This window comes from Olea europaea, unplaced genomic scaffold (genome assembly GCF_002742605.1).
Source record: "Olea europaea var. sylvestris unplaced genomic scaffold, O_europaea_v1 scaffold59, whole genome shotgun sequence".
NCBI lineage: Eukaryota > Viridiplantae > Streptophyta > Magnoliopsida > Lamiales > Oleaceae > Olea > Olea europaea.
The window spans coordinates 1,185,385-1,198,627 of NW_019264242.1; the positions used below are offsets into that span (position 1 = coordinate 1,185,385).

Sequence of the window (13,243 nt, forward strand, 5' to 3'; positions counted from 1 at the left end):
CGTTCATTAGCGGCTTTCTAATCAAATTTGACTAAAATTTTGATTAGATTTAGTTCATTGATGCGTTTTCAATCAAGTTTTACGAAAGTTTCTTTTGTTTATCAGTGGGTTTCCAATCAAATTTGACAAAAATTTCTTATGGGTTTAGATCATTGGCATGTTTGTAACTAAATTTGGCTAAATTTTCAATTGCGTTTTATTATTGGCGCTTTTCCAATAGAGTTTTACTAAAATTTCACATGGGTTTAGTTATTTGGTGCATTTTCAATCAAGTTTGAGTAAAATATCATCTGAATTTCGTTTATTGGTGCACTTCCAATCAAATTTGACTTAAATTTCACCCTAATTTTGTTCATTGGTGTGTTTTATAATCGAATATGACTGAAATTTCACCTGACTTTGGTTCATTTGCGTGTTTCCAATCAAATTTGACAAAAATTTCATCGACGATTTGTTCATCGATGGGTTTCCAATCAAATTTGACTAAAATTTCTAATGGATTTAGTTCATTGGCGCGTTTCCAATAGAATTTTACTGAAATTTCACATGAGTTTAGTTCTTTGGCGCGTTTCCAACCAAATTTGACTAAAGTTTTGTCTTAATTTTGTTTATTGGCGCATTTCCAGTCAAATTTGAAAAACATTTCATCTATGTTTTTTCCGTCGGCGAGATTCCAATCAAATTTGAGTCAAATTTAAATTTGATTTTATTCATTAGTGGCTTTCGAGTCAAATTTGACTAAAATTCATTGTAGGTTTAATTCATGGCCGTGTTTTCATTCAAATTTGACTAAAACTTCATCTGCGTTCCGTTCATCGACTGGTTTCCCATCAAATTTAACTGATATTTCTCATGTCTTTAGTTTATTGGTGCGTTTCCAATCAAATTTGACTCAAATTTAAATTCAATTTTATTCATTGGCACGTTTCCAATCAAATTTGACAAAAAATTCTTCTACATTTTCTTCATCAAATTTCCAATCAAATTCTACTAATATTTCTCGTGGGTTCAGTTCATTGGCTCGTTTCCAATAAAATTTGACTCAAATTTAAACTTGATTTTGTTCAATAGCGGGTTTCCAGTCAAATTTAACTAAAATTTCTTTTGCGTTCGTTCATCGACGGGTTTCCATTCGAATTTGACCAAAATTTCGCATGAGTTTCGTTCATTGGCATGTTTCTAATCAAATTTGATTAAAATTTCCCCTGTGTTTGGTTCATTGGCGCATTTCTAATCAAATTTGACAAAATTTTTATCTACGTTTTGTTCAACGGCGGGTTTCTAATCAAATTTGACAAAAATTTCATATGGGTTTAATTCATTTCCTGGATTCCAATCAAATTTGACTAAAATTTGACATAGTATTTGTTCATTAGCGTGTTTCCAATCAAATTTGACAAAAAATTCATCTGTGTTTCGTTCGTCGATGGGTTTCCAATCAAATTTGACTAAAATTTCTCATGGGTTTAGTTCATTGCACGTTTCCAATCAAATTTGACTCAAATTTAAATTTGATTTTGTTCATTAACGGATTTCCAGTCAAAATTGACTAAAATTTTGCTTAGGTTTAGTTCATTGATGCATTTACAATTAAATTTTACTAAAGTTTCTTTTGTTCATCTTCCAATCAAATTTGACTAAAATTTCACCGAGATTTAGTTAATTAGCGTGTTTGTAATCAAATTTGACTAAATTTTCAGTTTAATTTTATCATTGGCGCGTGTCCAATAGAATTTTACTAAAATTTCACATGGGTTTAGTTCTTCAGCACTTTTTCAATCAAATTTGAGTAAAATTTCATTTTTAATTTTTTTTCACTGGTATGCTTCCAATTAAGTTTGACTAAAATTTCACATAGGTTTTAGTTCATTGGCCCATTTCCAATCAAATTTGACTAAAATTTCACCTGAATTTTGTTCATTGACATGTTTCCAATTGAATTTGACTAAAATTTCATATGACTTGGGTTCATTGGTGCATTTTGAATAAAATTTGACAAAAATTTCATCTGCGTTTTGTTCATCGACGACTTTCCAATCAAATTTGACTAGAATTCCTAATGGGTTTAGTTCATTGGCGCATTTACAATAGAATTTTACAGAAATTACACGTGGGTTTAGTTCTTTAGTGTATTTCCAATAAATTTGACTAAAGTTTCGTCTGAGTTTTATTCATTTGCGTGTTTCCAATCAAATTTGAAAACAATTTCATCTGTGTTTTTTCATCGGCGGGTTTTCAATCAAATTTCACTTAAATTTCTCATTTGTTTAGTTCATTAGCGCATTTTCAATCAAATTTGACTCAATTTAATTTTGCTTTTATTCATGAGCGGCTTTCTAGTCAATTTGACTAAAATTCCGCTTTGGTTTAGTTCAGCGGCGCATTTTCAATCAAATTTGACTTAAATTTCATTTTCGTTTTGTTCATCGGCTGATTTCCAATCAAATTTGACTAAAATTTCTCATGGCTTTAGTTCATTGGCACGTTTCCAATCAAATTTGACTCAAATTTAAATTCGATTTTGATCATCAGCGGGTTTCCAATCAAATTTGACTAAAATTTCGCTTAGGTTTAGTTCATCGGCAGGTTTCCAATCAAATTTGACTAAAATCTCACCTAAGTTTAATTCATCGGCGTGTTTGTAATCAAATTTGACTTAATATTCAGTTGAGTTTTATCATTGGCGCGTTTCCAGTTGAATTTTACTAAAATTTCACATGGGTTTCGTTTTTCGGTGTGTTTCAATCGAATTTGAAGAAAATTTCGTCTGGATTTTGTTCAATGGCGCGCTTCAAATCAAATATGACTACAATTGCATCTAACTTTTATTAATTGGCACATTTTCAAAAAAATTTGAGCAAAATTTCATCTTGATTTTGTTTATAGTGCGCGTTCCCAATCAAATTTGGCAAAAATTTCACCTGGATTTTTTTCATTGGCCTGTTTCTAATCAAATTTGACTAAAATTTCACTTGAATTCGGTTCCAATCATTGGCATGTTTCCCATCAAATTTGACAAAAAATTCATCTGTGTTTTGTTCGTCGATGGGTTTTCGATCAAATTTGACTCAAATTTCTCATAGGTTTAGCTCATTGGTGTGTTCCCAAACATATTTGACTCAAATTTAAATTTGATTTTGTTCATTTGTAGGTTTCCAGTTAAATTTGACGAAAATTTCGTTTAGGTTTAGTTCATTGGCGCATTTTCTTTCAAAATTGACTAAAATTTCTTCTGCATGTTGTTCATCGGTGGGTTTACAATCAAATTTGACTAAGACTGTACATGAATTTAGTTCATTGGCGTGTTTATAATCGAATTTGACTAAATTTTCAGTTGAATTTTATCATTGGCGCGTTTTCAATGGAATTTTACTAAAATTTCACATAGGTTTAGTACTTTAACGCGTTTTCAATCAAATATGACTAAACTTTCATCTGGTGTTTGGTCATTAGCGTGCTTCAAATCAAATATGTCTACAATTTCATCTTAGTTTTGTTAAATGGTGCATTTTCATTCAAATTTGAGCAAAATTTCATCCGAATATTGTTCATTGGAGCACTATGAATCAAATTTGACTAAAATTTTGACAAAGGTTTAGTTCATTGGCATGTTTTCAATTAAATTAGACTAAAATTTCACCTGAATTTGGTTCATTAGCACGTTTTCAATCAAATTTGACAAAAATTTCATCAACGTTTTGTTCGCTGACGGGTTTCCGATCAAATTTGACTAAAATTTCTCATAGGTTTAGTTCATTGGCGTGTTTCCAATCAAATTTAACTGATTTTGTTCATTAGCGGTTTCCAGTCAAATTTGACAAAAATTCCGCTTGGACTTAGTTCATTGGCGCATTTTCGTTCAAATTTGACTAAAATTTCATCTGCGTTTTGGTCATCGTTGGGTTTGCAATCAAATTTGACTAAGACTTTACATGGATTTTGTTCATCGGCGTGTTTGTAATTGAATTTGACTAAATTTTCAGTTGAATTTTATCATTGGTGCATTTCCAATAGAATTTTACTAAAATTTCACATAGGTTCAATTCTTTGACACGTTTCCAATCAAATTTGACTAAACTTTCATCTAGAGTTTGGTCATTGGCATGCTTCAAATCAAATATGACTACAATTTCATCTGAATTTTGTTATATGGCGCATTTCAATCAAATTTGAGCAAAATTTCGCTTGGATATTGTTCATTGGAGCGCTTCGAATCAAATTTGACTAAAATTTTGACAAGGGTTTAGTTCATTGGTGTGTTTCCAATCAAATTTGACTAAAATTTCACCAGAGTTTTGTTCATTGGTGTGTTTCCAATCAAATTTGACTAAAATTTTACCATAGTTTGGTTCATTGGCGCGTTTCCAATCAAATTTGACAAAAATTTCATGTGCATTTTGTTCATCAGCTGGTTTCCAATCAAATTTAAGTTAAATTTGAATTTGATTTTATTCATTAGCGGGTTTCGAGTCAAATTTGACTAAAATTCCACTTAGGTTCAATTCATTGGCAAGGTTTCAATAAAATTAAACTAAAATTTCATTTGCATTTTTTTCATCGACGGGTTTCCAATCAAATTTGACTAAAATTTTACCTGGGTTTAGTTCATTAGCGTGTTTGTTATCAAATTTGACTAAATTTTCAGTTGAGTTTTATCATTGGCGCGTTTCCAATAGAATTTTCCTAAAATTTCACATGGTTTAAGTTATTTGGCGCATTTTCAATCAAATTTAAGTAAAATTTCATCTTAATTTTGTTCTTTAGTACACTTCCAATCAAATTTGACTAAAATTTCACATGGGTTTAGTTCATTGGAGCGTTTCCAACCAAATTTAACTAAAATTTCACCTAATTTTTGTTCATTAACATGTTTCTAATCAAATTTGAGTAAAATTTCACTTGAGTTTGGTTCATTGGCGCATTTCCAATCAAATTTAACAAAAATTTCATCTGCATTTTGTTCATCGAAGGGTTTCCAATTAAATTTGACTAAAATTTTTCATGGATTTAGTTCATTGGCGCATTTACAATAAAATTTAACTCAAATTTAACTCAGTTGGCTTTTCATTGTTAGTGCTGCTCTGATGTGGAGACCATCAGTCATATCTTCACCGATAGTACCATCTCCTCTTAGGTATGGCAGCACTTTGGGGACATCTTTCAAATACCTATGAGATCAAGAGATGGGGTCAAATAGAGGTTCCAGAGATTGAGGTATTCTGGATAGTACATTACCAGAGGACACATTCGCACTATCATTCCTCTACTGATATTCTAGTTTCTATGGACCAAGAGGAATGATGTGAAATACAGAGAGATCCGCATGGTGTCCAAACGTATCATTTGGAGGATTTATCACACTATTTATTTTCTTCATATGGGAGGACTTTTTAGAGTTGTGCACTGGCGAGGAGACTTGACTCCTGCATCATTCTTTGGTATTTCTATGACTCTCCCTTCTCCGGTACACTCCATCGATGGGATCATACAAGATCAACATCGATGGATGCTTCAAGCATAGATTTACAAGTGGTGGAGGTATTATTAAGGATCACAATGGACACTACATCAGGGCATTCTTAGCTTCATACTACCCATGTTTGATTCTGGAGGCCGAGATTAGAGCTGTACTGGATGGGATTCCATTGGCCAGAGCACTTGGACTATCACGCATTTGGATAGCGGCCATCTACTGCATCACCAGAGGTGGAGGACCATGGAAAATTTAGGGCATACTTAGACAGAACACAGACATTATATCCTTCAACAGAGATACAGTTTCGTACATCTAAAGATAGGGAAACCAGGTTATAGATGGTCTTGCGCCAGATGGTTGGGATCATCGACTTTACCAGGTACATGGACCACTTGACCTCCCTCGACATATTAGGGTACTCGTACAGATTGATAGACATGGGATGCCCAACATTAGAGTTTAATTTTTATTCTTTAGTTGTTTTTAATTCTTATTGTAAGAAAAGTAGTACTTTCTTATTTACTGCTTTATATTTAAATTTTATCCTTTGCTTTCATTGTAAATGAAGTAGTACTTCCTCATTTATTCCTTTTAATATTTTCACATGTAACCACGGTATTTCTACACACGAGTAAGGGCATATTAATAAAACTAACGTAGCTACCACTCTCCTTCAACTAAAAAACCCTAAACCCTAAAAAACCATAAACACTATACCCTAAATCCCAAACACCCAAACCCTAAACCCTAAACCCAAAAAACCCTAAAACCCCAAACCTCAAACCCTAGACCTAAACCCTAAACCATCATTTCTCCCTCAACTACCACTTAGTTAAAACAATGGCTCTGTCCCCAAAAGATCTGATGTCGGCCTCTTTCTCTTCCCTCCGTCCTCAGAAACACTTTCAAAGTCGTCAATGGACCATGTAGCTCTGTTGTCGACAATCCTGATGAGATTGCCAAATGGTTTCCATCTTTATTTGGACAACCATCAGCAATGGTAGTCCCAGGTGCTTCAAGTGATAACCCATCAGTTCAGGGCTTGAAGATTGGAGTGGCGTTGTCTGGAGGGCAAGCTCCAGAGGACACAATGTCGTTTCTGGAATTTTTGATTACTTACAAGAGCGCTACAAAGGGACCACATTGTCTGGGTTCAGAGGTGGACCAGCTGGGATCATGAAAAGCAAATATGTGATTTTGATCCCAGAGTATATTTATCCTTATAGAAATGAAGGTGGATATGACCTGATTTGCAGTGGAAGGGACAAAATTCAAACTCCGGAGCAGATTAAACAAGCTGAAGAAACGGCACTTAAGCTTGACTTAGATGGGCTTGTTGTAATTAGTGGAGATGACTCAAACACAAATGCCTGCCTTCTAGTTGAAAAATTTAGGAGTAAAATTTTGAAAACGAGGGTCATTGGATGTCCGAAGACCATCGATGGTGACTTGAAATGCAAAGAGGTTCCCACAAGTTTTTGGTTCGATACCGCATACAAGATATACGCTGAAATGATTGGGAATGTCATGGTAGATGCTCGTTCAATTGGAAAATGCTACCATTTTGTTCGACTTATGGGTTGTGCAGCTTCACACAATACCTTAGAACGTGTTTTGCAAACTCATCCAAACATCACTCTTATTGGAGAAGAGGTGGCTGCAAATAAACAAGCTCTTAAAAGTGTTGCAGACAACATTGCTGATGTGATATGCAAACGTGCATAACTAGGTTATAATTATGGTGTGATACTCATCCCAAAGGGCTTATAGATTTCATTCCAAAGGTCCAGCATCTAATTGCATAACTGAATGAGATATTGGCCTATGAAACTATAGGTGAAGTTGGTCTTTGGAAAAAAAAATAATAATAAAAAATAACTTGATCCCGAGTCTCTTCAGCTTTTTGAACTTTGACCTCCAGGAATTCAAGATCAATTGATGCTTGAAAGGGATCCACATGGAAATGGCCAGGTTACCAAAATTGAGACAGAGAAAATGCTCATTCAAATGGTCGAAACTGAGTTGGAGCTAGAAAGCAAGGGGGTGTATATAAAGGCCATTTCAAATAACGGTCCCACTTTTTTGGATATGAAGGTGTGGTTTACCATCTAAAATTGATGCCACGTATTGTTATGCTTTGGGTTATGCTACTGGAGCACTGCTTGAAAGTGGAAAGACAGGATTGATATCACTGGTGGTAAACTTAGCTGCTCCAGTTGAAGAATGGACTGTTTGCGGAACAGTATTAACGTCTTTGATGGATGTTGAAAGTAGATATGGGAAGTTCAAGCCAGTGAATAGAAAGGCAATGGTTTAGCTTGAAGGTGCCCCGTTCAAGAAACTTTCCTCAGTGCGGGAAGAATGGACTCTTAACGACCGATATATTAATCCTAATCCCATTCAATTTGTTGGCCCAGCATCTTATAAATGTAATAACACCTCACTGTTGGAACTTGGAGCTCATGCATAAACTTCTACGTGAGAAAACTGCTCGAGCAATTGAGTTTCATGGCCTCTGGGATGGTGAATTACCTGACATTTCTTTTTTTATTCTGATTTTGGTTTTATCATCCATAAACTATTTAACTTCAAATGCTACTCTTGAGTTTTGACCTATTGATTGAACAACTAATACTTTACGTAAGTGATTTTCAAACATTTAGTGAAATTATCAAAAGTTAGAGGTTGCATTTTCTTGATAAACAGACTAACTGGTGTATTTGAATGATAAGATGCCTTTAGTTAAAAAAATAAACCTAAACCCTAAAAAAAAAGATGTGAAATCCTACAGAATTATAAAAGGATCTAAGATGGGTGTGTCGCTTGGTCACCGATACACTCATAAGAGCAGAGTGGTATGAAATGTATAATTTTTATTGTGATATATTTTTATATGAAAACTAAACGTATTTTACTCGGTGTTTTCGAATACTCACTTTTACGAATTTTTACAGGTTAGTTCGGGTCGTTTAGACCGTGACGATTTGGTGATACGAACTGCCAAGTAAATCAGATAAAGGAAAAAAGGAAAATGAACAATTAGTTTGCTATTATGTCTCAAAATTTTATTTGTTAGTTTTAATTGTTCAAAGACCCACTTGTTTAATTAGTCATTTTATTATGTTTAAAGTTAAAGAAACTCAGATCTCGTATTTTAATTGATGTTTTGGTTGAAAAAAAATGAATTTCCTTTAATTAAATTGTTCCACATTGATAAAAAGGAATAATTAAATTTTTCATAACACGAAGAAAATTTAATTTTCCGTAACACTCCAAATAAATAAATAAATTGGGGCGTTTGGGTTCTTTGAAAAAAGGAGATGTAAAATCCTACGAAATTATAAGAGTGACGTAAGATGGGTGTGATGCTTGGTCACCGATACACTCCATAAGAGCGGAGTGGTATGAAATGTATAATTTTTATTGCAATATATTTGTATATGAGAACTGCATGTATCTTACTGGATGTTTTCGAATACTCACTCTTACAAATTTTTACAAGTTAGTTCAGGTCGGTTCACTACACCAAAAAAGACCGATGCAAAAGGTCTTTTGCAATGTTTTAACATATGTTGCGGAAGTCGATGTTGCTATAGAGGGACGAGTTTTTGCAGCTTTTTTTTCAACATTGCAAAAGACCGCCTTTTGCAACGTTGAACAAACGCTGCAAAAGACTTGTCTTTTCCAACGTTTGTTCAACGTTGCAAAACACTGCCTTTTGCAACGTTTTTTGAACGTTGCCATAGAATAATTTTTTTTCTTATATATAGTAAATTGACTTGCAAAATTGAAAATAACACTTTGTGAACAAATTTTGGAATTGCATAAAAATTAATAATTTCATTACAAATTTTTGAATCAATACACTTGAACATTAAAATGTGATACAACACCACCTAACTAAAAAGGAGTAATAATTAAAGAGTTCTTGTTGCATCCTCTATACAGCTCAAAACTACAATAAACTATCCAAACTACAAATTGCACAGAAATAATGGCATTGGAGACGAAGGGACAAATCAAGTAACCATGATATAACATAGGGAGATGAAGGGAGCACCAAGAAAAACAGCTTCTTCCGTGTCAACTCGTCTATGATATTTCCCGAAACCGGGCAATGGCCTTCTTTTGAATAACAGCTTTATAACTATCTCCAGCCTGCACTTCGAGTTTTGGATCCAACTTCTCAGGCTGATTCCCTAGTACCGCTCTAGTATCAATGACCTGAACTTGGACAGACTCTACCATGCCACTTTCATCTTTCCCCAAGCCCTAGTTATGTGATCAATAGAGAGAAACCAAACAAAAATTCCAAAAAGCAAAGTCAGATACTGAAATAAACAAAACGTACTGCCACTGTCACTTCAGAGCTAATGGATGCCAACAAGTTATGGTGCAAATAAGTCTCCAAAAGACCAGAGAGGAATATATAGGACGACTTTGGAGAAAACGGCCCTTAAGATTCTTGCCTCTCAAGAACAAGAAAAATATTCGACATAGTACTTACACAAAAGCAATTCAAATTGCTTACAAACAAACTTTACATAAGTGTGCACATAGATTTTGACAAGGGAACTTACCCATATTAGCTGACAGACATTTTTCTCCAGCCAAACATCGAATTCCTCTGTGACGAGCATAGGAAACATGTAGCCCTCATGAAATGCGTCTCTACTTCTACTCTTGAAAATCCATTCACCTAATTTATCCTGTAAAAAAATGCAATGGAGGAAAATAAGAGGACATAAATTTTTCGGGCATGTTTTGTATGTTGGATTGGACAACATTGAATATAATTAACAAACAAGATGCTTTTACAACGTTATTTAGCACTACATACACAATAAAATTCGATAAGAATAATGTGTATTAACCCCTAAGGCGCCGACAAGAATAATGCGTACTAATCCCTAATTCGATAAGAATAATGCATACAAAGAAGATACTTTTACCCCCAAATAATTGGCACCATTCAGATTTTGTTGGAATGAGTATATGTCCAAGCTGATCTGAATAATGAACAAAGTATGGCTTCGATGGATCTCTTCCCGGATTGACATTATTGTTATTTGATTATTTGGAATGGGACTTTTCTGGTGGCGTTTGATCTTCACTTGCCATGGTGTTTACAGGTTTAAAAAATAATCAGGCACAAGAAAGTGTTGTAAAGTGTCTAAGAGTGATGAAGAACAATGCCATCAAAAGATTTGTTTAAATATAATATCAGCAAGGAAAAGCCCATATGTCGTAGCTTCTTTAAGGAAAATTGTACAGAGGACTAGGACACGTAGACAAGCCTCTCGAATCATGGGGAGCTCTCTTCGCAGCATCTCCGAGTCCTGAATGGGATCAAGATTTTCTATATACTGAAGTTCATCATCTGAGAATGGTATTGAATCTTGAGGTCAATGAATCTACTCAAAATATGCATCTTCCAAACTCTCAGGCAAGCAGAGGCCATGACCAATAGGAATAAGTTCCACTTGACCAAACCTCTCAACACCATCAAGCTTCCTAACTAAAAGATTACCCGCATGCCTATCTGCGTTAAGAATCCTAATGTCTAATATCTCGATGCGATGCATGGCAGAAACAGGGAAATTTGAGGTTCCATGATATCTGGCATCAAAATCGTGTTGAATGAATTTTTGAAAGGATGCAATCTTGCTGACAAGCTTCTTGCTCCGAGGCTTGTTTCCATTCACACAATTAACATTGAAGATCGAGTGCGTGATCTTCACTAATGCCATGGGTGGCACATTTGCGAAATGATCATAGTCAAGAAGATAAGCAGCCACTTCTTTGTCTCATGTTTCCCCGACCCTCACTGTACGTTTTAAGCCTGGTTGCCCAAGAGCTTTGCCAACAAAGCCCTTTGGATTGTCTGGTGCAAAAGGTTCTTCATCTGTAGGCTTCATAATGGCAACACTTTCACTTCTAATGTTTCTGAAGCAATAAGCCCCTCCAAGGCCACTATGAACAGGGAGTGGATCAACTCCATTATTCATTGCCTTGACAATTTCCTTAACAAGTTGTTTCAATACTATATCACCAAATGTCAATGAACTTTCCTCAGTTGGAGAGTTCAGGGCAAGCTGCAACCTCCTCTTCACGGTATTTGCATTGTCACTCTTGTCTAACTCCATTCCTAGAATACAACCTGTCTCGATTTGCACAAAAACGCGTCTCCTTCCTGTTAGTTTCCCTTCGGTCCTATTGGTTCCATGTACTCCCTGCTACCAAACGGACTCTTAAAAAGTGCCACAGCCATCTAGGTCTGAACAGGGTTATCCAAATCACAAGACATGTGCAGAAGAGAAAGACCAACCCTGGTACTTCTCAAAGTCAGCAGCGGAGATGGCGAAGGAAGAGGGAGTTTCAGTCATTCTCAATTAACCGCCAAAATTAGAAGCTGATTGAGATAGTACCAGATAAATATCTAATCCAATAATGATCATCAATCAGCAAACAATGATTTAATCTGCCTCCGACCAACCATATTAGAAAGCAGAAAAGAGAACAGCACTGATTTATTACCCATAAGACTATAACCCTTATTTCAATTTCCCTCAAAATCCCAAAAATTACCCCAAACAAAGAAAAAAAGATCATCAAATAAACATATACCGATAGAAAATTATTCACATTAAAATTCAGGAAAAAATGAAAACAAAGAAAAGAGATCTTTCTAGAATACATACCCAACAACTAGATGACAGCCATCATTGTAACGCTACAAATGTCGTCCTGAACGAGAAGGAAGACACCAATTTCTTGATTAACATTGTAATAGTAGAATAAAAGTACAAAACTTTTCAAACAAAGCAAAGCCCCAAAAATGAAAATCAGCCTCCCAATTTAAAGAAACCAATCGAGACAGAAAATCTCCTACTTCTTAATTTCCCGTCAAAAATAAAAAAATAAATTTTCACGGGTGAATCCCTACTCTGTACAATAAAGGGAATAAGAATTGTATAAATAGTAAGTGGGCATACCTTGAAGACGACGGGACCCAAAATCTGCTAAGTTACCGTTACAAAAGGCTCAAAATTAGAGAAAGATGAAGAATTTTAGTGGAGAGAGGCAACTATGAAAAGAGGCGTGAGGATGGAGACCCAACCATGGCAATAACTTCATCTTCTATGAACTGTGTGAGGATGAGAAGAGGGATTGGAGAGAGAAGATTTATGGTGTTATAATGGGAGAGGAAGAATTGCCCGTGAGAGAGGAATTGTTAGGTTGCATAATTGTAATTGTTCGATTTTTTTATTTTATATTTTTTGCTTAGCGGGTTAGATCGGGTCGGTTTAACTCGGCTTCCTTTACGCAACGTTTAAAATCCGTTGCGAAAGACCCTTTTTCGCAATGTTTTTTAAACGTTGCAAAAGAGTTTCTCTTTCACAACATTTGATAAGCGTTGCAAAAGATTAACTTTTCACAACGTTTATCAAACATTGCGAAAGACCCTTTTCGCAACATTTTTTAAATGTTGCAAAAGGGTTTTCCTTTCGCAATGTTTATCAAACGTTGCAAAAGACACTTTTCGTAATGTTTATTAAACGTTGCAAAAATAAAAAATTTCACAACATTCAATAAACATTGTAAAAGAGTATATTTGCAACATTCACTTAAAAGATGTTGCCAAATCTCAATTTTTAACACCAATGGCAACATTCACTTATTAAAATGTTGTGCAATAGACACTTTTAGCAAAATGAATGTTGCCTTTTATCCGTTGCAAAACGTCTTTTTTGGTGTAGTGGCTGG

The 13,243-nt window shown here is 34.8% G+C and overlaps 2 pseudogenes; one reads left to right on the forward strand and one right to left on the reverse strand.

The window, feature by feature from the left end:
• Positions 1-6,350: 6,350 nt before the first annotated feature.
• LOC111389443 lies at positions 6,351-7,947 on the forward strand (annotated as a pseudogene).
• A 1,329-nt stretch (positions 7,948-9,276) lies between these two features.
• LOC111389444 lies at positions 9,277-11,862 on the reverse strand (annotated as a pseudogene).
• Between the last annotated feature and the right edge of the window lie 1,381 nt (positions 11,863-13,243).